Genomic DNA, 21,737 nt, shown 5'->3' with positions numbered 1-21,737 from the left:
GAAGTTGGGAGGACCTGCGTACAAATCTGGTCACAGATATTTACTAGCTATGTGAACCCGGGCAAGTCAACCCTGATTCCCCCCCACCCCAAAAAAGAACATCAGAAAGTCTTCAGAATTGTCTTGGATCATTGTATTGCTGAGAATTGCTGTCGTTCACAGTTGATCATCATATAATGTTGCTTTTACTCTATAAGATGCTCTCCTGTTTCTACTCATTTCACTTTGCATCACTTCACTTAAATCTTTTCAGGTTTTTCTGATAGCATCCTGCTTTTCATTCCTTATAGCAAAATAGCCTTCCACCACAATCATATACAATAACCTGTTCAGACATTCTCCAATTGATGGACATTCCCTTAATTTCCAATTCTTTGCCATCACATAAAGAGCTGCTACAAATATTTTTGTACATATAGATCCTTTCCTTTTTTAAAATACCTTTGGGATACAGATCTAGTAGTGGTATTGCTTGGTTAAAGGGTATGTATGGTTTTATAGGCCTTTGGGTATAGTTCCAAATTGTTCTACAAAATGGTTGAATCAGTATACAACTTCACCAACAGTGCATTAGTGTCTCAATTTTCCCACACCCCCTTCAACATTTGTTATTTTTCTTTTCTGTCATATCAGCCAATCTGATAGGTGTGAGGTGATAGCTCAGAGTTATTTTAGTTTGCATTCTCTAATCAATAATGATTTAGAGCATTTTTTCCCTATGACTACAGATAGCTTTGATTACTTCGTCTGAAAACTGCCTGTTCGTATCCTTTGACTATTTATCAATTGAGATTGGCTCTTATTTCCTTAAGTTTGACTAAGTTCTCTATATATTGGAGAAATGAGGTCTTTACCAGAGAAGCTTGCTGTAATTTTTTTCACAGTTATGATTACTAACTATGTATTTCCTTCTATCCTATTTTCCCTCTGTTTATCCTAATCTCTCTCTCCTTTCACCTTGTCCATTCTCCAAAGTGTTTTGCTTCTGACTTTTCCCTTCCCCAATCTGCCCTTCCCTCTCTCAGCTCCCCACCGCTTCTCTTGTCTTTTCTCCTCCTACTTTCCCATAGGGTAAGATAGATTTCTTAACCAACTGAGTGTGTACATTATTCCCTCTCTGAGCCAATTCCAATGAGAGTAAGGTTCACATGCTGTCTCCCCTCTCCCATCTTCCTCTCCATTGTGAAAGCTCTTTCATGTCTCTTTTATGTCAGATAATTTATCCCATTCTGCCTCTCCCTTTCCCCTTCTCCAGTGCAGCTCTCTTTCTCACCCCTTAATTTAATTTAATTTTTTTTTAGATTATCATCCCATCATATGCAACTCACACCCATTCCTAGAGGGATGTTTAATGAGGAAGCAAGTCAGCAGCAATGAGAAGTGATGTTTGATGGTGTCTGCTCAGGGAACCACTCTGTACACTGTGCCTAGCCAATGCCCCACTTGTTGACATATATGATCATATCTCAAGCATCTGCATAACAATGGGGAGATGTAGCTTATGCAACATCCAATATGAGATCATCCCCAAATCACTTGTATTTGGAAGGTCTTTGTGTGTGTTTAGTCATGTTTAACTCTTTAAGGCCCATTTGGGGTTTTCTTGGCAGAGATACTGGAGATGCTTGTGATTTATTTCTGTGGCTCATTTTATAGATGAGGAAACTGAGGCAAACAGGGTTAAATGACTTGCCCGGGATCACATAGCTAGTATCTGAGGCTAGATTTGAACTCATGTCTTCCTGACTCTAATCCCAGTGTTCTATCCACTGTGCCACCTAGGTGCTCTTTTGGGAAGTCTTATGATTTCACTTTGTGAGAAATTTATCTTTCTAAACATGTTTGGCTTAAGCAAATACTGAAATGAAGGTCTGTTCCCTCAAAACATACTGACCGACTAGACAGTAAGGAAATGACATTGATATTGGGTGGAAGTGAAAATCTGATCCGGGATTCAAAACTTGCTACAGATAATTCACTATAATTTAGAGTAAAGTGTACTTATCAATATTGTATGACTGTAGAGGGACTGGTGGATACATTAAGGAAGTTAAGTCTTTAGACATAGTGGAGTTAGGGGCAATATCTTTCTATTAAGAAGACTTCCTAGAAGAGGCGGATGAATAAAAAAGAAGACTTTCAGGGCAGCTAGGTGGTGCAGTGGATAAAGCTCCAGCCTTGGAGTCAGGAGGACCTGAGTTCAAATCCGGCCTCAGACACTTGACACTTACTAGCTGTGTGACCCTGGGCAAGTCACTTAACCCCAATTCCCTCACCAAAAAAGAAAAAGGAAAAAAAAAGAAAAAAATGCAAAAAAAAAAGAAGACTTTCTCTCACTGTGTGCAAGCTATTAGAGCCCACTCCTAGACTGAGCAGCATCCTGTCTGGGTGAAGAGTAATAGGTTCTCTGGACTTCAGAAGGGAGAGTTCTGGACTTCAGAACTCTCTGACAGCTTTTTTCTTTTATTTGTGCTCTTGACAATGTCAGGAAGGAGGGCAGCCTGCTACTGACTTGCCATCCAAAGATTTTTGGTAGGTATCCCAGACATCTGATCAATACAGTAGCTTCATTGTCATTATGGTTCCAGCTTGAGGAGGAAACAAACTTGTCCTGAGCCTACGGAGCCTGGGGTCACTGTTTTCCAGCACACAGCACAACTAGCTGGCTGTGGCTACGAGGCAAGTGACCCTGAGTTCTGAAAAACAAAGCCCAACTGAAGGTGCTAGAGTCGATTATCCCCAAAGTCCCTCCCAGATATGGTGTCCTCTGGTTTTAGAACTGTGGCGAATGAAGCCAGCTTCTGTCAAAATAGCATTACCCTTGTGTCAGGCCCCGCCAAGCCCTTTTCAGGGCCGCCCATCCACCTTTGGTGTCCACCTGATTCACTCAACTCTCACCTCTGGCTCCAAGAACCTGCAGCATGTGCAGTAGTACATCCTGATAAGCTGTCTCAGCAGACTGACTAAATAAACCAGGTAGAGGATAACCAACAGTCCTCAAACCTGTCAGTAAGTTAGGTGGATGTCTACCCCAAGCATGTGAAGGCTTCCTGGCAGAATGGATGGATGAGAACAATTTCTTCCAAAGTCCATGAAGATGACTGAAGCAAGTGCTGTGAAGCCCTTAGAGCTTGGTCAGGCATTGAAGCCACCAAGGTCATCCACTGCATCCTGGGCCATCGCCGGTTGTCTTGATTTTTGTCCTGCCACTGGACTTCGATGACTCAGGAAGAGAGAGCGAAGCTGATGACTTTGTGTAACTCTGCCTCACTTAAATACAATCCATGCATGAGTCAAGACATCACCCGGGATATCATTAGTCCTCTTTGAAAATAAAGGACAAACAACAACAACAACAATTCTTGGGCCTATAGTGTCAGGGTCAGTGAGAACCATAAAAGAGCTTGGGGGGAGAGTGAACAGGTAGGGAGGGAGAAACTTTTATTGGTCTAGTTGGAGTATGAGAGACCCGAGATTCTTGAATTTGACTCCAGTCAGGATTATGGATGTGAGTGTATGTGTATTACATATTGTACATATAGATGGGTATGGCTGTAGATATGTGTATATGTATCGAGATGAGTGGGTGTTTGTGCATAGATGTGTGGAAATGACTATATCTCTATATCTATATGTGTGTGTCTATATCTCTATACCAATATGTGGGTGTGTGGAATCATGTGAATAGATATATGTAGCTGTGTAGGGATGAATATGTGTGTGTGCAATGGATATGCCTTGAGACATGGAAAGACATGAGCATAAATTTACTCTATAGAAAGACCATGCTTATGAACTGTCTTTCTTTCCCATCTTCCATCCAAATTCTGCCCACCCTTTAAGGTTCAGCTCAAAGTCCTACTTTCTTTAATGAAAGTTTCCCTACTGACTATAGCCTATATTCACCTTCTTTTTAGACTCCTATAGTATTTGTAGTATAAGCTAGCAGTCCTACAATTTTTAGTCCCAGGATCCTTTTACATTTTTTTCCTTTCTTTTTTTTTGGGAGGCAATCAGGGTTAAATGACTTACCCAGGGTCACACAGCTACTAAGTGTCTGAGGTCAAATTTGAACTCAGCTCTTCCTGATTCCAGGGCTACGGCTCTACCACTGCACTGCTTAGCTGCCCCGATCCTTTTACATTTTTAAATGACTACCCTTCCCCAAAGAGCTTTTGTTCATGTGGATTATATCTTTCAATATTTATCACATTGGAAATTAAAACATTTTAGTATTGTTATGAAAAAAAAAGATAGACCATACTTACAGACATATTCTTCTCATTTTTTTTTGTAGTGAAGGTTTTCATGGTCATAGTTTTGGACTCTCTTCCCAGAGCCTATGAATAGTAAATAGTTAAGTCTTGTGACCAAGTGAACCATGGGTTGCTGCTGAGTGTTATGAAATACAAACTTGACAATAGGCTATTGGACAGGAGCAAAGGCCTTTAAGCTTAACCTGTGGTGCTCAAAGTGGGCCAAGCTCCTCCTTGAGTCCTACCTTTTCTTCTGTCAGGTCAGCTCACCTGAAGAGGGATGTGATTTCAGAAGAAAAAGATGGATAGGAAAATATGGCCATTGGAAAGCAACAAAAAAGAATTAGAGTTTTATGTACCTTGGACCCCTAATGAAGCCTATGGATCCTTTTTCAGAAATGCTTTGAAATGCACAAAATAAAAAATATAGGATCACAAAGAAAAACCAATGGTATTGAAATAATAATCAAAATATAAAAAAAGAACACAGTTCACAGATCCCAGGTTATTAGTTCTATTTACTCAGAAAAGAACTACACCCTCTCCTTTTCCCTCACCCATTGCCAATTTTCCTACTCCTGTTGATGGTATAACCAGCCTCACAGACACCTGGATGAAAACCTCAGCTCCATCTTGGGTCTGCATCTCAGTAATCATGATGTGGAGTTTCTGCCAGGCACTACTCTGTCGGTCTTGTGATTGCTACTAGGAGTTACTGCCCCAGGCATGTGGTTGCTTTTTTTGTTATTGTGCTGATCACAAGGTTGTGGAGCTCTGTGCAGTGCTAGTTAGGGGGTTTTAGCTGGAATCCTCAGCACCATCTGCTAGCCATCACAGCTCTTATCTGAGAAGGTAAATTACCTAGAAAGCCCTTCCCTGGTAAGAGACTCAGATCTAGAGCACTGACAACCTCAGTCATAGCCTCTGGCTACCAGCCAGCATGAAGAGGGGTCTGCCAAGCAAAGATCAGCAAAGTGACCCCAGTCTAAGACCAAGTCTTTTCTTTTTACACTCTGGGGTCAAGGCTGAATCATAATCTTTGTCTCAGGCAATTTACTAAGCATTAAAAAACCTCAAGATATCCTCTACAGCTCATCATGCCTATGAATTTGAACCAGAAAGCTAAGCAAAGAGAGATCCCACTGGCCTGCCTTCCTATCTTTTAAAAATGTATGTGACCAGCAATAAAGTTCCAAGGCTTCGAGTAGTCCTACGTTGTTTTTCATATTTACTTCTCCCCTTGTGCCTAACATAGTGCTGTGCATACAGTAAGTGCTCAATAAATGCTGATTTGAATTGAATAAGATGGATAAAGTTATTGTGTGAACCAACTATTTATCTCCATGGACAGCAGTAGAGCTTAGGGTTATAGTAATGAACATGGATGGTGAGTGATCAGTTTTTTCCCATCCCCAATTTTTTGCCCTTGAGCCTACTACCGTGTTTCAACTCACTTAACAAATACTGAACTGGAGTAGGGAAAAGCTTCTGATGTGGGATGGGACACATCTCAGGACAGATATTAAAGTTCCCATTCTCAGGTCTTCAACTGTGAGTAGGGCTAATTCCATCAAGCACAATCTCTTTTCTTCCTTGATGTTTGAAAGAAAACTAACTCTGCCCTATGCTATCATAGGACTTATGAAGATGAAACCTCAGTCAATCCCTATTCTACAGCTAGCAAACTCCATCTTCTTCCACTTAAATCCAGAGAAACAGAATAGATGGATTTGTAAATGGAAAATATCCTCCTACCCTCCTACCACTCCTTATTCCTCAATCCCCATCCTCCTCTACCAAGTTCTATTCAGCTCTGCCCTTTCCTTCCACTGTGCCCTTGAACACATGTTCTATGGTTAAAAAACTTTCCCTTATCTTAGTCCTTTTTCTTTTGTATTTCTTTCATCTTCTGTCACTCAATGAGATCTGGTTCCCTTTGCCCAGCTCCCTCACTCACCAGTTAGTCAACAAACATTTATTAATCATTTGCTATGTTCCCAGTGCCATGCTATTTCCCAAAAGCCATTGCTGCTCTGGTCTTCCTTTCCTGTTCTGGATGCATATTTTTTTTTCATTTCCCCTGTTACAGTACAAGACCCACAGTCTTTCTCTCCACTTCAATCCCTGACCTTTTACTTGGACACTTGGATATACAAACTGATGCCCCATTTAAACATACTGGACTCCAAATTCATCAACCTTCTCAGGTCCCATGACTTACACCTTCACTGCACCCCAGTCACCCTGAAATAACCCCACCATCTGCCTTCTTCAATCCTACTCACATGCTGGTGAAAGGCACTGTAGGAAGTAATGCAGCCAGGCTGACTTAATCTATTACAAATTTATGGTAGTTAATTCAATTCAATAAGCATTTATTGGGTGCGCTTTATGTGTCAGGCACTGTGCTAGGTGCTGGAGATTCAAATTCGAAAATGAAATAGCCCCTGCCTTCAAGGAGGTCACAATCTAATGACCACCAAGGTGTCATATGGGAGGTGACATCAGAACTATGCTTTGAAGAAAGTTAAGGTTTCTACAAGTTAGAGGTGAAGAGACAGATCATTTGAGGCATGAAGGGATGCCTGTACAAAGGCACAGAAATAGGAATGGAACGTCATGGGTCAAGAACAGTAGGTGAACACCACAACAGAACCTGAGTAGAATAAGTTTGGGATACCTATATCTATCTATAGATATATTTACATCTAAGTATAAATATACATACCCATGTGCATATGTATAAATATACATATACATGTAAATAAATACATATATACATATGTGTTTATATATTACAGCAATGCAATGTGCTGATTTTATGAGCAAACTTGTAGGTTTTAAACTTTTTGTGTATTTATTTTTATATCTACTTTCTACTGAATTTTCACTGCAGCAAGGTAATCCTTTTACTTTTCCCTAATTGACTACCTATAGCTCTACTCACAGTGTCTATCCCAAACTTTGTCTACTCAAAATTATTTGATCACTACCACCGTCTTCTCTCGTTTAGCAGAGGACATTGCTTCATTCCTTAACCAGAAAATGTAGACCATTTTCTGTGAGCTCCCTCTTCTTCCTAATTCTGTATCTCAAACTTCTTTGAGATCATCCTCCGTTCTCTTCCCTTTTGCTCCAGTTTCTGATGAAGAGGTGGCCCTGACCTTCTTCATACCAAGGCCAGTTCTTTACTTGTGCCCTTGATCTCATTTCTTCCAGAAGTTAGCTCCCACATTCATTCCCTCTTTTTTTTTTTTTGAGAGGCAATTGGGGTTAAGTGACTTGTCCAGAGTCATACAGCTAGTGAATGTTGTGTGTTTGAGGCTGGATTTGAACTCAGGTCCTCTTGACTCCAGGGCTCTATCCACTGCACCATTAGCAGCCCCTAATCATTCCCTCTTTAAACAAAACAAACAAAAAACCTCAATTGCTCTATTGGCTCCTTCCTGATCTCGGGATCAAAATCATCTCTGTACCAATGATTCCCAGATCTATATATCACGTCTTTTTCCTGAGTTCCAGTCCCACACCACCAACTGCCTATTGTACATTTTAAACTGGATGTCCTGTAAGAAATTCAAACTCAACAAGTGCAAAGCATAACTTACTATTATTCTCTTAAATTAATCCTCTATTCCAAATTTCCCTCTTTCAGTCAAGGGCACCATCCTCCTTCTAGTGACCCAGGTACAAAACCTCAGTCATCTTCAAATCTCTTCTCTTCTTTAACTCTTATATCTAATTAGTTGCCAACTTTTATTGATTCTGCCTTTTCAACATCTCTAATATTCATCCCTTTCTTGCCATTTACTCACCCGCCAGTCTAGTTCAGAACCTCAGGACCTCTCATTTGGGCCATTGTGATAGCCTCCTCATTGGTCTCCTTGCCTCTCTATTCTCTCTCCTCTCCCATCCATCTTTCAACCAGAGGTGAAATCAATATTCCTAAAGCATGGGTCTGACTATATCAAGTCAGAGGTTCCAGTGGCTTCCCTGTTATCTCTGATGGAAACTTCTGTTTGGTATTTCAACATTCTAACTCTTCACAGTCTGGCTCCAGCCTAGCTTTCCAGGTTTATTGTGCATTACTCATCATCACATGTGCTACCCTCTAGCCAAATTGGCCTACTTTCTATTCCCCATACATTCTGTTCTTCCCTTCTTCTCACTGTTGCACAGTCCATGCCAAGAATGCTTTCCTTCTTCATTTCTACCTTTTAGAATGCCTAACTTCCTTCAAGATTCGTCCCCAGGGTCACCTCTTATAAAAGACCCATCCTCATCCCCTTCTCCCCTAGTTGAGTGTCCTTGTCCCTAAAGTTACTTTGCATTCAGTTTGTAAATATTTTGTTTTCACTTATTTTTGTACATGTTAATTCTCCCCAATAGAATATAAAATTCTCTTTTGTTTTGGGTTTTGTATCCCTAGTACCCTAGTGCTTGGAATATAGTAGTTACTTAATAAATGCTTGTTTTTTTATTAAATGATTTTAATTAACAAAAATCTATTTTCTCACTCTCCCATGCCCCAGCCCCTACAATGAAAAAGAAAAAATAAAAACAAATGTTGTGTAACAAGTATACATAATTAAGCAAAACAAATTCTTACAATGGCCGCGTCTTGTTGTTATCATTTTTCAATCATATCCAAAACTCTTTGTGACCCCATTTGGGGTTTTCTTGGCAAAGATATTTCCTTCTCCAGCTCATTTTATGGATGGGGAACTGAGGCAAACAGGGTTAAATGACTTGCCTAAGGTCACAAGCTAGTAAGTGTCTGAGGCCAGATTTGAACTCATGAAGGTGAGTCTTCTTGATTGCAAGCCCACTGCTCTATCTGCTGCACCACCCAGCCAGTGTAGCATATATGTATATGTATACACATATGTATGCAAATATGTATGTGTATATATGGAAGGGGAATTTCCTGGACAAGACTGAGTTCTTAGTCAATCCTTGGAAGACTTCCTTACATTCTTTCAGGAGGAACCTCTCCCATCACCAAAGTGATCTCCCAAATGCTCAGATCAGATCATGTCACTCCTGTCACTGAGTTGCTAGACCCAGCCTCCTGGAGGACAGATGAAGTACATGGCCCTAGAGTTGAAGTAGCCACAAGAGACTAAACCATGGAGTGGAGAAAAGAAGTGAATCTGGACCTTCCATTCCACTATTGTCACGGGTAATAGAGAGGATATAGATCTGATAGGAAAGTGGGTTAACTTTCCAGCAACCCTAAGTACAAAATTCCCTTTTTGGGGAGCTCAATACTAGCACTATAAGTCTAGAAGACTTTATAAGTCCCTAGGAAAGAAAGGGCCTCGAAGGAGAATGAAAGATCCTGAACATGACCTCCACTCCCTCTACCCCTCAATTATTTTTAGGCCATCACCCCAACACTAGTTACAGTCTCCTCCCTTCCCAATCTCAGCTTGTTGGTGAACCAGTTTAGTTCTTCATTATCATCTGGACTCAAGCCCTTTGACCTTCATCCTGTCAACAATTATGCCTTGCCCAGCCCCAACCTAGTATTACTCCCACTATCTGCCACCTTTATTCCTATTTATGAGTCACTGAATGAAGCTGGAGAAAAATCACAAAACTGCTGATGGGGTCCACTACAAATTTATATTGCATGATCTCAACTTTGCCCTCCCTGAAGCAAAGCAATCCTTTCACACTTTTCTAATTGAATCACTATCCCACTCACCAAATCACCTATTCCAAACATTTTTTATCCTTTCTTAAGATTCCAACGATACATTACCCTCCCCTCTTAGCTGAGAACCATGTCTCATATTTTACTGAAAAAATGGAGGCCATTTGCTGAGAATTTTCTTTTCTCCTCTCCTATTCATTTCACATCACTCTGATATCTTATCTAGTATCTCCTTCAACCCTGTGTCTTATGAAGATGTGTCCCTTCTTGCCACGGTGAACACCTCTATGTTCACGAGTGATCCCATTCCATCTTCTCTGGCAATTTGCCCTCATTATTATCTCTACTCTCTAATCTTCAACCTTTCCCTGTCTACTGACTGCTTTCCTGCTGCCTGCAAATACATGCACGTCTCCCCTAGTCTTAAAAATCTTTCATTTGATCCAACCTCCCCTACTAGCAATTGTCCTATATCTCCCTGCCCTTTTGTGCCTTCACTTCCTATCCTTTCATTCTCTTCTAAACCCTCTGCAATTTGGCTCCCATCCTCATCATTCAAATGAAATTGCCCTCTCTGGTTACCAATGCTCTTTTAATTGCTAAACCTTATGATTTTTTCTTCCTTCTTGACATTTTTGCTGTCTTTGATACTGTCAATCAGCATCCTCTCTTGCATATTCTCTCCTTTCTAAGTTTTCTCAATACTACTCTCTCCTGGTTCTCTTCCTACCTGACTGCTTTCTCAGTCTCCTTTGCTAGACTTTTCCCAGGTCATGTCAACTAGCCATGGGTGCCCTCCTAGGCTCTTCCTTGATTCTCTTCTTTTTTCTCTCCATATTCCTGATCTCATCAATTCCCATGGATTCAATTATCATAGCTATGTAGATGATTCTCAGATCTATGTATCTAGCCCTTACCTCTCTTCTGACCTCCAGTGTCATATCTCCAACTGACAATTCAAACTACATATTACACAGACATCTAAAACTCAATATGTCCAAAACTGAAATCATTTCTTTTTCCTCAAACCCTTCCCTTTTATGAATTTCCTTGTTATTACTGAGGGCACTTCCTTTGTCCCAGTTACCCAAGCTTGCAACCTGGCTATCATTCTGAACTTCTCTCTCACATTCACCTATATCCCCAGTTGGTTGCCAAGCCCAATTCAACTTTTGTAACATCCCTCATATATGTCTCCTTCTCTGCATTTCTATGGCTCCTCTGGTTCAGGTTCTCATCATTTCATGCATGGGCTATTTCAATAGCCTGCCTCCAGTCTCTTCCTGCACTAGTCCATCTTCCTAATTTTCCTACTAAAGTGTTCTTCCTAAAGCACACATCTGACCATGTCACTTCCCTTACTCAGTAAACTACAGTTGCTCCCTGTTTCTTTCAGGAATAAATACAAAATCTGACTTTTAAAGTCCTTCACAACCTGGACCCTTCTCTCTTTCCAGTCCTCTTACTCTTTATTCTCCTTCATATACACTTCAATTCTTTGTACTTAATAGTCTGTCTCTTGACTCCATTCCTTTTCACTTGTTGTCCCTTATGCCTGGAATACTCGCCTCCCTTACCTCTGCCTCTTGCACTCCTTGACTTCCTTCAAATCTCCATTTGAATCCCACCTTCTTCAAGGGAGGCCTTTTCTGCTCTCTTCCATTGCTATTACCTTCCAATTGAAATTACTTCCATTTATCCTGTACATATTTTAACTGTTTTGGGTTTACTGCGGGTGCTTTGTATTTTTTGATGACATTCTTTCTATGGAGTGGAATAAAGGCTGTTCTGTACCCAAGATATATTTTTAGCTTGAATTTTTACATAGGAGCTGAAGGACCCACATCTGTAGCTATATTCTGATGTTCCCAGGGGATACTCTGGATGGGGGCAAAATAAGACAAGTTTTGAGACTCTCGATAAAAGCCCCGATTGGGATATAGCCAATGAGTGATTTGAGGGAGTCTCCAAAATGAACCTAGTCTATGTAAGCTTACAATGTAGAGTTCTAGGACATGAGTTATGCCTGAATGAGGACTAGATAACCTCTAAAGTTCATGCTAGTTGTAAATCCTATTATAAGGCATTGCCTCTTTTGTATGTGGACATTTCAGTTGCTGAAAGGGGTCAGAAAAAGAACATTTATGTATGGAACACTGATAAAGTCATCTTGACAAGAAACACAACTTTTAGATATATGTGGTGGAGAGACATATACTGTTCTGAGGACCTGTAAAAAACTGCCCCTCAGATAAATGTACTGAGAGAGTCTGGTTAAAATCAAAGGACTGACTGAGTTAATAATGGTTGTAATGCATTGTGATCCATCAGTTCGTTTATATATAGTTATTTTAAGTTTTGAAGGATTTAGCTGATAACGTCAAATAACTGGAGATTGTGTGGAGATCATGTAAGGACTTCTGGGATCATACCTGACAGAAAGGTGATCTTTTGAGTTTCACATCAAGTCGTAGATAGATCTACCTACAAGGAAGCTCTGATTTGATGCATTAGAAACAAGAGATTGGAGGGGTAAAAGACGATCAGATGATGATGAGACTTAGAAAGGAAGGGATGGCAGGAGTATTTGAGAAGACACAGGAGGTGATGAGAGGAGATGAACAGAAGATGGAATGCATAACCTTATTCCAGCTGATAGACAAGCTTTGCAGGAATTTTGTCAAAAACATGTACTAAGTAGGGGCAGTTAGGTGGCACAGTGGATAAAGAACCAGCCATGGAGTCAGGAGGACCTGAGTTCAAATCCAGACACATAACACTCACTAGCTGTGTGAACCTGGCAAGTCACTTAACCCCAATTGCCTCACCAAAAAAAAAGAAAGAAAGAAAGAAAGAAGGAAAGAAGGAAGGAAGGAAGGAAAGAAAGAAAGAAAGAAAGAAAGAAAGAAAGAAAGAAAGAAAGAAAGAAAGAAAGAAAGAAAGAAAGAAAGAAAGAATAGAAAAGAAAAAAAAAGATGTACTGATTGGGAGAGAGGCTCTGCTAAGAGCTGATTGGATGGAGAAAGTCAGGATTGTCATATAGTGCCATCTACAGTGGTTTGCCTCTATTGCCCTTTACTGCTCCATCTAATTTAAAAAGCAAAAACAGAGGGACAGTGGAGTATGGCAAAGACAAACTTTGCATCTGATTTTATGTAAGAAGTATGTCTTTTCTGAAAGCTGATTGGATAAAATAGAATCCTCTGCTACTTGAAGAGCTGGCATCCCATCTTCTGCCCCATGGTTCTAGAGCTTGAGAGGGAGAAACTCCTCAGAACAAACAAAAAAGAGTTTGGCAGCTCTCTAGCTTAAAGGGACTACTTGTCATTAACAAAGAGTAACAATTTACCAGAACCCTGTCAAAAATGTCCTGAAAAATCTTGTTACTTTTTCAGTGGCCCAAGAGTAGCAGAACAGTGGCTTTGCCCAGCACAAGAACTGAGATGACCAGAACAGGAACATTCATTAGATTGTGAGCTTCTTGATGGCAGAGATTACCTTTCGCCTTTCTTTGTGTCCCAGTGCTTACAGTGCCTGGTATGTAATAGGCACTAATAAATGTTTATTGATTGACTGAGTCCAGTAGAAGATACATGGCACAGACTATTACTAAAGAGATCAAGGACATGAAGCATTGTTGTTCCAGAGTTGTGGAGAAGTCATTAAAACCTGAAATTTGGCAGAACATAGAGATAGATCAATAGAGCACAGTGAGCAGACAAGGGATAATCAGAAACAATGGAATTCAATAACCTAGTGCTCAATAAACCAGAAAACATAATTTACTTAGGAAGGAACTTCCTGTTTGATTAAAAAAAAAACCCTGGGAAAATGAAAAGCCATCTGGCAGAAATTAGACTTAGACTAGCACCTTATACCATATTACACAATACAGTCTAAATGGATACATAACCTTAATATTAATGATCATAAACAGTAAAAAATTAGAAAAGAAGCAGATCCTATGTCTTTCACAACTGTGGGTAGGAAATCCATTCTTACCCAAACAAGAGAGTCAATTACAAAAGATATACAATTTTGATTACATGAAACTGGAAAGTTTCTGCACAAATTAATGCACATAGGATAAGGCTAGAAGTTGTTGAATTTCTCTGATATGGGTTTGGTAGCCAAGATTAAGACATTTATGTATATATAAATTTTATTTATGTATATATAAACAAACAATTAAGACATGCATGTATATGTATACGTATATGTAAGTATATGTGTGTATATATAGTCAAAGCATATGATTAGTTTTTAATAAAAATGCATACCATTAACAACCACATGATATCTCTACTATTAAGAGAAAATATGAAAACCACGACAAATTAACAAAGATGACGAAAGATGGAAATAGTCAATGCTGGAGGAGTTGTGGGAAGATGGGCATGCTAGCGTATTATTGTCAGAGTTGTTGCAACTATTTTGAAAAGTGATTTGGAATTAGGCAAAGTGAAAATAATGTCCATATCCTTTGACCCAGAGATTCCATTATTAGATTTATATCCCAAAGAGTTCCCATTTACACCAAAATATTTATAGCAGCATTTTTTTTTGTGGTAGCAAGGAATTAGAAACAAAGTAGATGGTCGTAAATCGGGGAATGGTTAAATACATTGTAGTATGTGAATACAATGGAATATTATTGTGCTTTAAGAAATGACAAATATGATAAATATAGAGAAGCATGGAAAGATCTTCATGAAATGATGCGGAGTAAAGTAAGCAGAGCCAAGAAAACATATCACACACAATGACTACATTAATGTAAATGGAAAAAACAACCACAAAAATATCAAAAGTGAATTTTGCAAAATTATAAAGGATAAGTATGGCTGAAAAGAAAAGATATGAGATAGTACTTCCACCTCACTCTTCTGCAGAGGTGGCAAGTTCATAAGTGTTGTCCATAGTTTCAGACTTTTTAATATACTGATCAATTTTGCTATTTTTTCCTTCTTTTTCTTATTGTCTTTAAAAAATACTATTTGTTACATGGAATGGCTCTCTGGGGTGGGAGAGAAAGAGGGACACTGGAGTAAACTATGGTGATATAAAAAACGTATCAATAAGGCTCATTTGAAAAACAAGCCAACAAAAAAGAATTGATGGGGTCCCTATAACCAATTGGTTTGTGTAAATGGGAAGACCATGACTGGGGGCTCAGGAGCTTCAGTGGTACATAGTAGGAATGTATTGCCATCCCCCCAGCCTCCCCAAACACTTACCCCGCCCTTTCCACTCATGCTCATCAAGATTATCTCTACAATCCTGAGCTAGATTCTGAATAGAAGTCTTGTGACTGCCCCTCTGCCTTTACTTGCCTAAGTGGGTGCTGGTGAGGTGAGTGAGTTAGCCACAGCCTAGGAAAAAGGATAGCCTTAAGAGAGTTGGGGGTTGGTGCCATGTCTGGACTTCATGATGGTTTTATGTTGGGATGCCCTTAGTTTTTTTTTTTTTTTTTTAACACTGAGAACAAGTAGTTTAATTTCCTGGATGTCAGTTTTCCCATCTGTACAATGGGGAAAGCAAAGTCTGGTTCTGGTTTGAGCTCATAAATGCTTTGAGCCATTGGAAATGAAGATATTATAAAATGATGGGCTGTATGACTTTTAGTCCCTTCTGTCATCATTTCAAGGGCACGACAGTATTCATATTCCACATTCTGTCCACAGAGTCATAAATATTAACGTGAACCAGATGAGAGATTGGGAAATAAGGTTATGAAAGAGAAACCACTTCAAATGGGAAGGAGAAAATTTCCTTTTCTTTTTCAAAAAGTTTATCGTGGAAGATGCTAGAGAGAGGAAAATTGATCAAGGCACTGGATGAAGGAGAGTTTAGTGAGTGTCACTTCTAGAAAAAATGTATGGTTAACAACTCCTCTGAGGTTCTGTCCATCAACTGACATTTATTAAATGTCTGCGACATGCCAGGCATTGTGCTAAGTGCTGGGGGATACAAAAAGAGGCCCAAAACAATCCCTTCTCTAAAGGGGCTCACAATCTAATACAGACATAGATGCAGATGGGATAAATTGGAGATGACCACATTGGGAAGGCTTTAGCATTAAGGAGGCCTAGAAAATGGAAAAGGTGGGATCTTAGTTGAGATTTGAAGAAAGCCAAGGAATCCAGGAGGTGGTGATGAGCCAGAAAAAAGTTCCTAGCATGGAGGACAGCCAACGACAATGGTAGGAGTCAAGAGATGGAGTGTTAGGTGCAAAGAACAGCAAATAAATGTCACTGGATCTCAGAGATGTTGGGGGTGAGTACTCAAAAAGTAGGAAGGGGCCAGGTTATGAAGGATTTAAAAAGCCAAATAACATTTTCTATTTGATTCTTGAGGTGATAGGGAAGTACTGGAATTTATTGAATAGGGGAGTAATAGGGTCAGGCTTGTGTTTTAGGAAGGTCAGTTTGATGGCTGAGTGGAGTATGGATTGGAGTGGGGAGAGAATTGAGGCACAGACACTAGCCGATAGGTTATTATAGTAGTCTAGGTATGAGAAGATGACAGCCTAGACCAGAGTAGGAGCAGTGTGAGGGAAAAGAAGGGGGCCTATACAAGGGATACTGCCAACGTTGCATACAGGGAATGAGAGAGAGTTGAGGATGATCCATCAGAGTCTGGGAGGATGGAGGTACTCTTGCCACTAATAGGGAAATTTGGGAAGAGGGAGGGTTTTGGGGGAAAGATAATAAGTTCAATTTTGGACATAATACATTTAAGATATCAATGGGATACCCAGGTGACTTTTTTCCTTAAAAAGTATTGAAACTCAGGGCAGCTAGGTGGCACAGTGGATTGAGCACTGACCTGAGAGTCAGAAGGACCTGAGTTCAAATCTCACCTCAGCTATTTACTAACTGTGTGACCCTTGGCAAACCACTTAGCCCTGATTGCCTAAAAAAGCATTGGAACTGTTCTGGAGACTTAATTGGCATATCAGTCTAAAGTCTTTGTGAATGTAGCATCCAGGTGACCTAGGTACAAGTCAGGATTTTACTAGTCCCTCTTCCTCCCTCAGGTGTCTGATAGAAAGACCAATAACAGGACAGGAAGAGGAAGGCTGTTAAATTTACACTGTATCCTTTCCCATCTCTGAATGTCCTTCCCTTGCTGTGGCCAAGTAAACCTCTTTTTGTTAACTCTTAGACGTTTCATCCTAGTTTTGAAACTGAGCTTCCCAACCTGGCCTTGGCAAGGCCTGGCCTGCTCCATTTGGTGTAACTGGCAGGATTGGATTATAAAGACTTCTTTGAAGTAGGAAAATGGCGGTGCCAAGAAAGGGTTCAAGTGGTCGCTGTCCTTCTGGTGGTAGTGGTGACTTACTATAAGTTATCCTCCATTGCCCTTGGAGAATTACAGACTAAACTGCCTCTGGGCATTCAGCAACTTGAGGCAGATATGCTCTTTGTCTGTAAGAACAACGTCCTGAAGATGATAAATGTCATAGACTGTAAATTGAATTTGTATAATTCTTGTATTTCGGGAGGTGATAGTGATCTCCAGGACCAGCATCAGGTATTAGGTCTGGGCCTTCCAGTCTGGTAATGGGCTTCCTCCAAGTTCTTCTAAGAGATGTCCTCAGAACTCATTTTACTTTCAAACCAGCGGGCAAGGGTTAAATTTTGGGTTTGGGACACTCCCCCCTCTACCTTCCCCTCAGGAAGGGACCAATACCAAAGAATAGACCTACCCTATCCCTGCTGGGCCTGGGTGGATTTGTCTTACTATTATCATCTGAGTACCTCCCCAAGTCTACTAAATAAGAAAGTTCCTCCATGATTTAGTGGCCTGCAATGGAAATTTGACACCATTGTATCTCGGTAAATTGAAAAAGAATGTCTTTTGGACCTTATTATGAGGTTTGTTAGTGGATGGGAAAGAACTGTTTGGTTTTGAATTCCTTTTTGAAAACAGCTAGAGTGGAGTAGGGGACAGGGGGACTTTTCAGATGCCCTTGGTGTTCCAGGATATATGAAAAGAGGTTTGCTGTGATCCTGTTTTGATCTTGGTGATATTAGACTTGTTCCAGGTTTAATAACAGGGAGCAGCAGAAAAAATTGGACAAGTGATCCCATGAAGAATGGTGGTTGGACTTTTCTGATGACACAATTTTTCTGCCATCCCTCTGGAAGGGGCTGCCCTGACCTGGTAGCCTGCATGCCTATTTGTCATGCCCCTTGGATCATGCGAAGGTATATAACATTGGACTGGTTAGTTTGATCCTAAATATAGTGTGTCCCAAAAGTCTTAGTGTAGTTTTCAACTTTAATAACTTCAGAAGTTCAAATGCTGCAAACTTAAAAAAAAAAGCATTTGAAAGGTTAGTTAAATTTAAAATTATTGATATATTTCTTACAAAAATTCAACATAATAAAGTCTTTTGAGACATATTGCACTAGTCGATTTTTGAATTTTGTAATGGCTTTCACCAGCTGCTGCTTAAATCATTTCCTTGAAAATTTTTTTTCATCCAGTTGTTAATTAAATTTCTGTGGGGAGCTTCTTTCTAATAATGGGAAGCACATTTTCTTCTAACTGCTACAGTGGACTTGAGTTCAGCTAACCAGAAGACACAGGTGACTTCTTCAGTGCTTGCCATTTCCAATCAGAGGGACTGAAACAAAAATTAAAATTCAGCAAATATTATCCAAAATTCACATAACCAAAATAAGTGTGAAAGAAATTCAAATAATTGAAATTTCAAATGATGCTTTCCTCAAGTTTAAAGCATTTATAGTTCTGAGGTTATTAAGGCTCTGCGACTTAAGGGACGGCTAGGTGGCATAGTGGATAAGAGTGCTGGGCTTGAAGTCAGGAAGACTTACATCCCTGAGTTCAAATCTGGCTTCAGACACTAGCTGTGTGACTCTGGACACGTCATTTAACCCTATTTGCCTCAGTTTCTTCATCTGTAAATGAGCTGGCGAAGGAAATGGCAAACCACTCTAGTATCTTTGCTAAGAAAACCTCAAATGGGGTCTTGAAGAGTTGGGCACAATTGAACAACGGCTGAACAATAACAACTATAACTCAGGTTTCAAATGGAATTATAAGAAACTCAGCTGAATATAATTTTGCATGTATACAGGGGCATCCAGTAGCCCTTGAAGAAAAAAATTAAAAATAATCCTCAGTTGAGAGATGGCATGAGGAACCTCAACTGTAAGAAAATGTAAACCAAGGCAGATATACAATAATAATTAATAATAATAAAGACTAAAATGCCTACTATGTGCCTGGTACTGTGCTAAGTGCTTTACAAATATTATGTCTTTTGATCCTCACAATATCCCTGATCAATAAGCACTATTATTATCATCCCCATTTTACAGTTGAAGAACCTGAGGCAAACAATAGTCAAGTGACTTTTCCAGGGTCCCACAGCTAGCAATTGTCTGAGGCCAGTTTTGAACTCAGATCTTCCTGACTGTTGACCCAGTGGTCTACCCACTGAGCTACCCAGCTCTTTATATATACTATACACTATGTGATGACCCTCCACAAGTCAGTTTCAGTGACATTGAATGCTTCTTTTTGACTCTTTCTTAACTAGTGAACCTTCCCACTGGCACATGGTAGATGGATTGAAGGGTAAATGTGAGAAAGGAACAAAACTAACCCTCAGAAGTAACAATTTTAAAATCCCATTCCTCTCCAAGCTTTCCACAATCTTAAGTAAAGTAAATGGGTTCTAGGCCCAGAAGCAATGCTTGAATTATGGGATCTGGGCATCACTGGGATTTGCTCTCTGAGCTATGGCATTGTTGTTGCTTAAATTTGCCTTGTTGGCCAAGAGGGTTTGTGTGATCAGCTGTATATGGTTGGCCTCAGTTGTCCAATACTTACATATGGACATAGATAGCCTATTACAGGGCCTGAGGAATTTGATGCTTGTCTTGAATCTGTGTTGAAGGAGCTGTTTGGGACATTTTATATGGCATTTGAGAGGCCATTGAAAACTATGCCAGGGAGACTTCGGTGTGATTCTTTGGTTCGAGGTACTGGAGTGGCACTTGAAATTTGACCCTTAGGATCTTAGACACTTCTGGAAATTGGGGAGTCAGTCAATAAACATTTATTAAGTGCCTACTGTGTGCCAGGCACTGTTAGGTTCAGGGGATACAAAAAGAGTCAAAAGACTAGTCCCTGCCCCTGAGGAGCTCACAATCTAATGGAGAGATAGCAACCAAAAATTTATGTACAAATAAGCTATATATATGTATATATAGATATACACACATACACATATGTATGTATATGTGTGTATATGTATATATATATGTGTATATTATATATATATATATACACACATATATAAATATACATATATACATGAAATAAGAGAGAGAAGGGGTTCGGAAAGGCTTCCTATAGAAGATAAGATTTTGGTGGGTACCATTAGGTGATAAGGAGGGAAAGCATTTTACGCATGGGGGACAGCCTGAGAAAATGCCTGGAGCAGAGAGTTGGAGTGTCTTGTTCACAGAACTAAAGTGATTTTCTTAAAGTACAAATCTAATCATGTGATCCCTCTAATCAATAAATGCCAGTGGCTCTCTATTGCCTCCAGGATTGGTATAAAATGTTCTGTTTGGCATTCAGAGCTCTACACAACTAGCCCCCTCCTACCTTTATAGTCTTCTTACTTTTGACCTCCTGGCTGTTCCATGTTGCATAGATGAAATCAATAAGCCTTGGCAACAGACTGGATTTGGGAGTCAGGGCTAAGAGATAGTGAGGAATCCAGAATGACTGATAGGGTTGGGAGTCTGAGGGAAGGGGAAATTAGGAGGGAGGGTCATTTGGAGGGAAAGATAATGAGTTCTGTTGGAAATGTTGAATTTAAGATGTCTACTGGACATCCCATTAGAGATGCCTGAAAGACAATTGTAGATATGAGATTGTTGGTCAGCAGAGAGGTTGGGGCATGATAGATAGATTTGAAAATTATCAGCATAGAGATGGTAATTAAATCCATGGGAATTGATGAGATCATCAAATGTAGTAGTACGGTAGGAGAAGAGAAGAGGGCCCAAGACAGAACCCTGAGGGACTCCTATGGCTAGAGGGTGTGATCTGGATGACGATCCAGCAAAGGAGACTGAGAAGTGGTCAGATAAGTAGGAGGACATGGATGGACAAATGCATTCTAGCCATGGAGAGGGGAATGTATCAGTTTCAAAGGCTTATAAGGAGAGATCGTTTTAGCTCTCACTCCAGAAATGTGAACTGTAATGTTCTCTGGGATATCCAGTGAAAGGAGAGTGAAGGGATTCAAGAACGTAGACCCAAGTGTCCTCCAACCTCATAGAAATGGGAGACTGCTTGAATATGGCAACTGAAGGACATGAATTAGAAGGATCTCTGGTCATCTCATTTGCTTTGCGTCTCTTTCCTTGAGCATAGGTGATGGAGATGGTCATTCGCAGCCTTAACAACAGCTTTCTGAATTTGAAATGTCAGGAGAGCCTGAGTCCCTTTCAGTTGGTGCTGACTGGTGGCAAGAGGAATTTTCTATATCCAAGAGGATGACCATAGGACTCAAGCCCTGGTCTGACTCACCAGAACTCCTTGGAGTATCTTGAGTCATCTGATATGGCAGTTCCTGACCTCATGATGGTGGGGAACCAACCAGAGGCAGTGCCACCCTGGCCTATAGTACTGGAAGTCAGTAGCATGACCAAAAGGGCCATGTGTGCAACATCAATTCTGGCATACAGAGGTGGACCTTGGCAATGGTAGTGTCTGGCACACAGGAGACGTGACAGTTTGGCAGAACTTAGACCCTGTCATAAAGGAAG

The sequence above is a fragment of the Vombatus ursinus genome, unplaced genomic scaffold, assembly GCF_900497805.2.
Source record: "Vombatus ursinus unplaced genomic scaffold, bare-nosed wombat genome assembly UNPS02014801.1, whole genome shotgun sequence".
NCBI lineage: Eukaryota > Metazoa > Chordata > Mammalia > Diprotodontia > Vombatidae > Vombatus > Vombatus ursinus.
Note: the sequence above shows the minus strand (reverse complement) of the source record.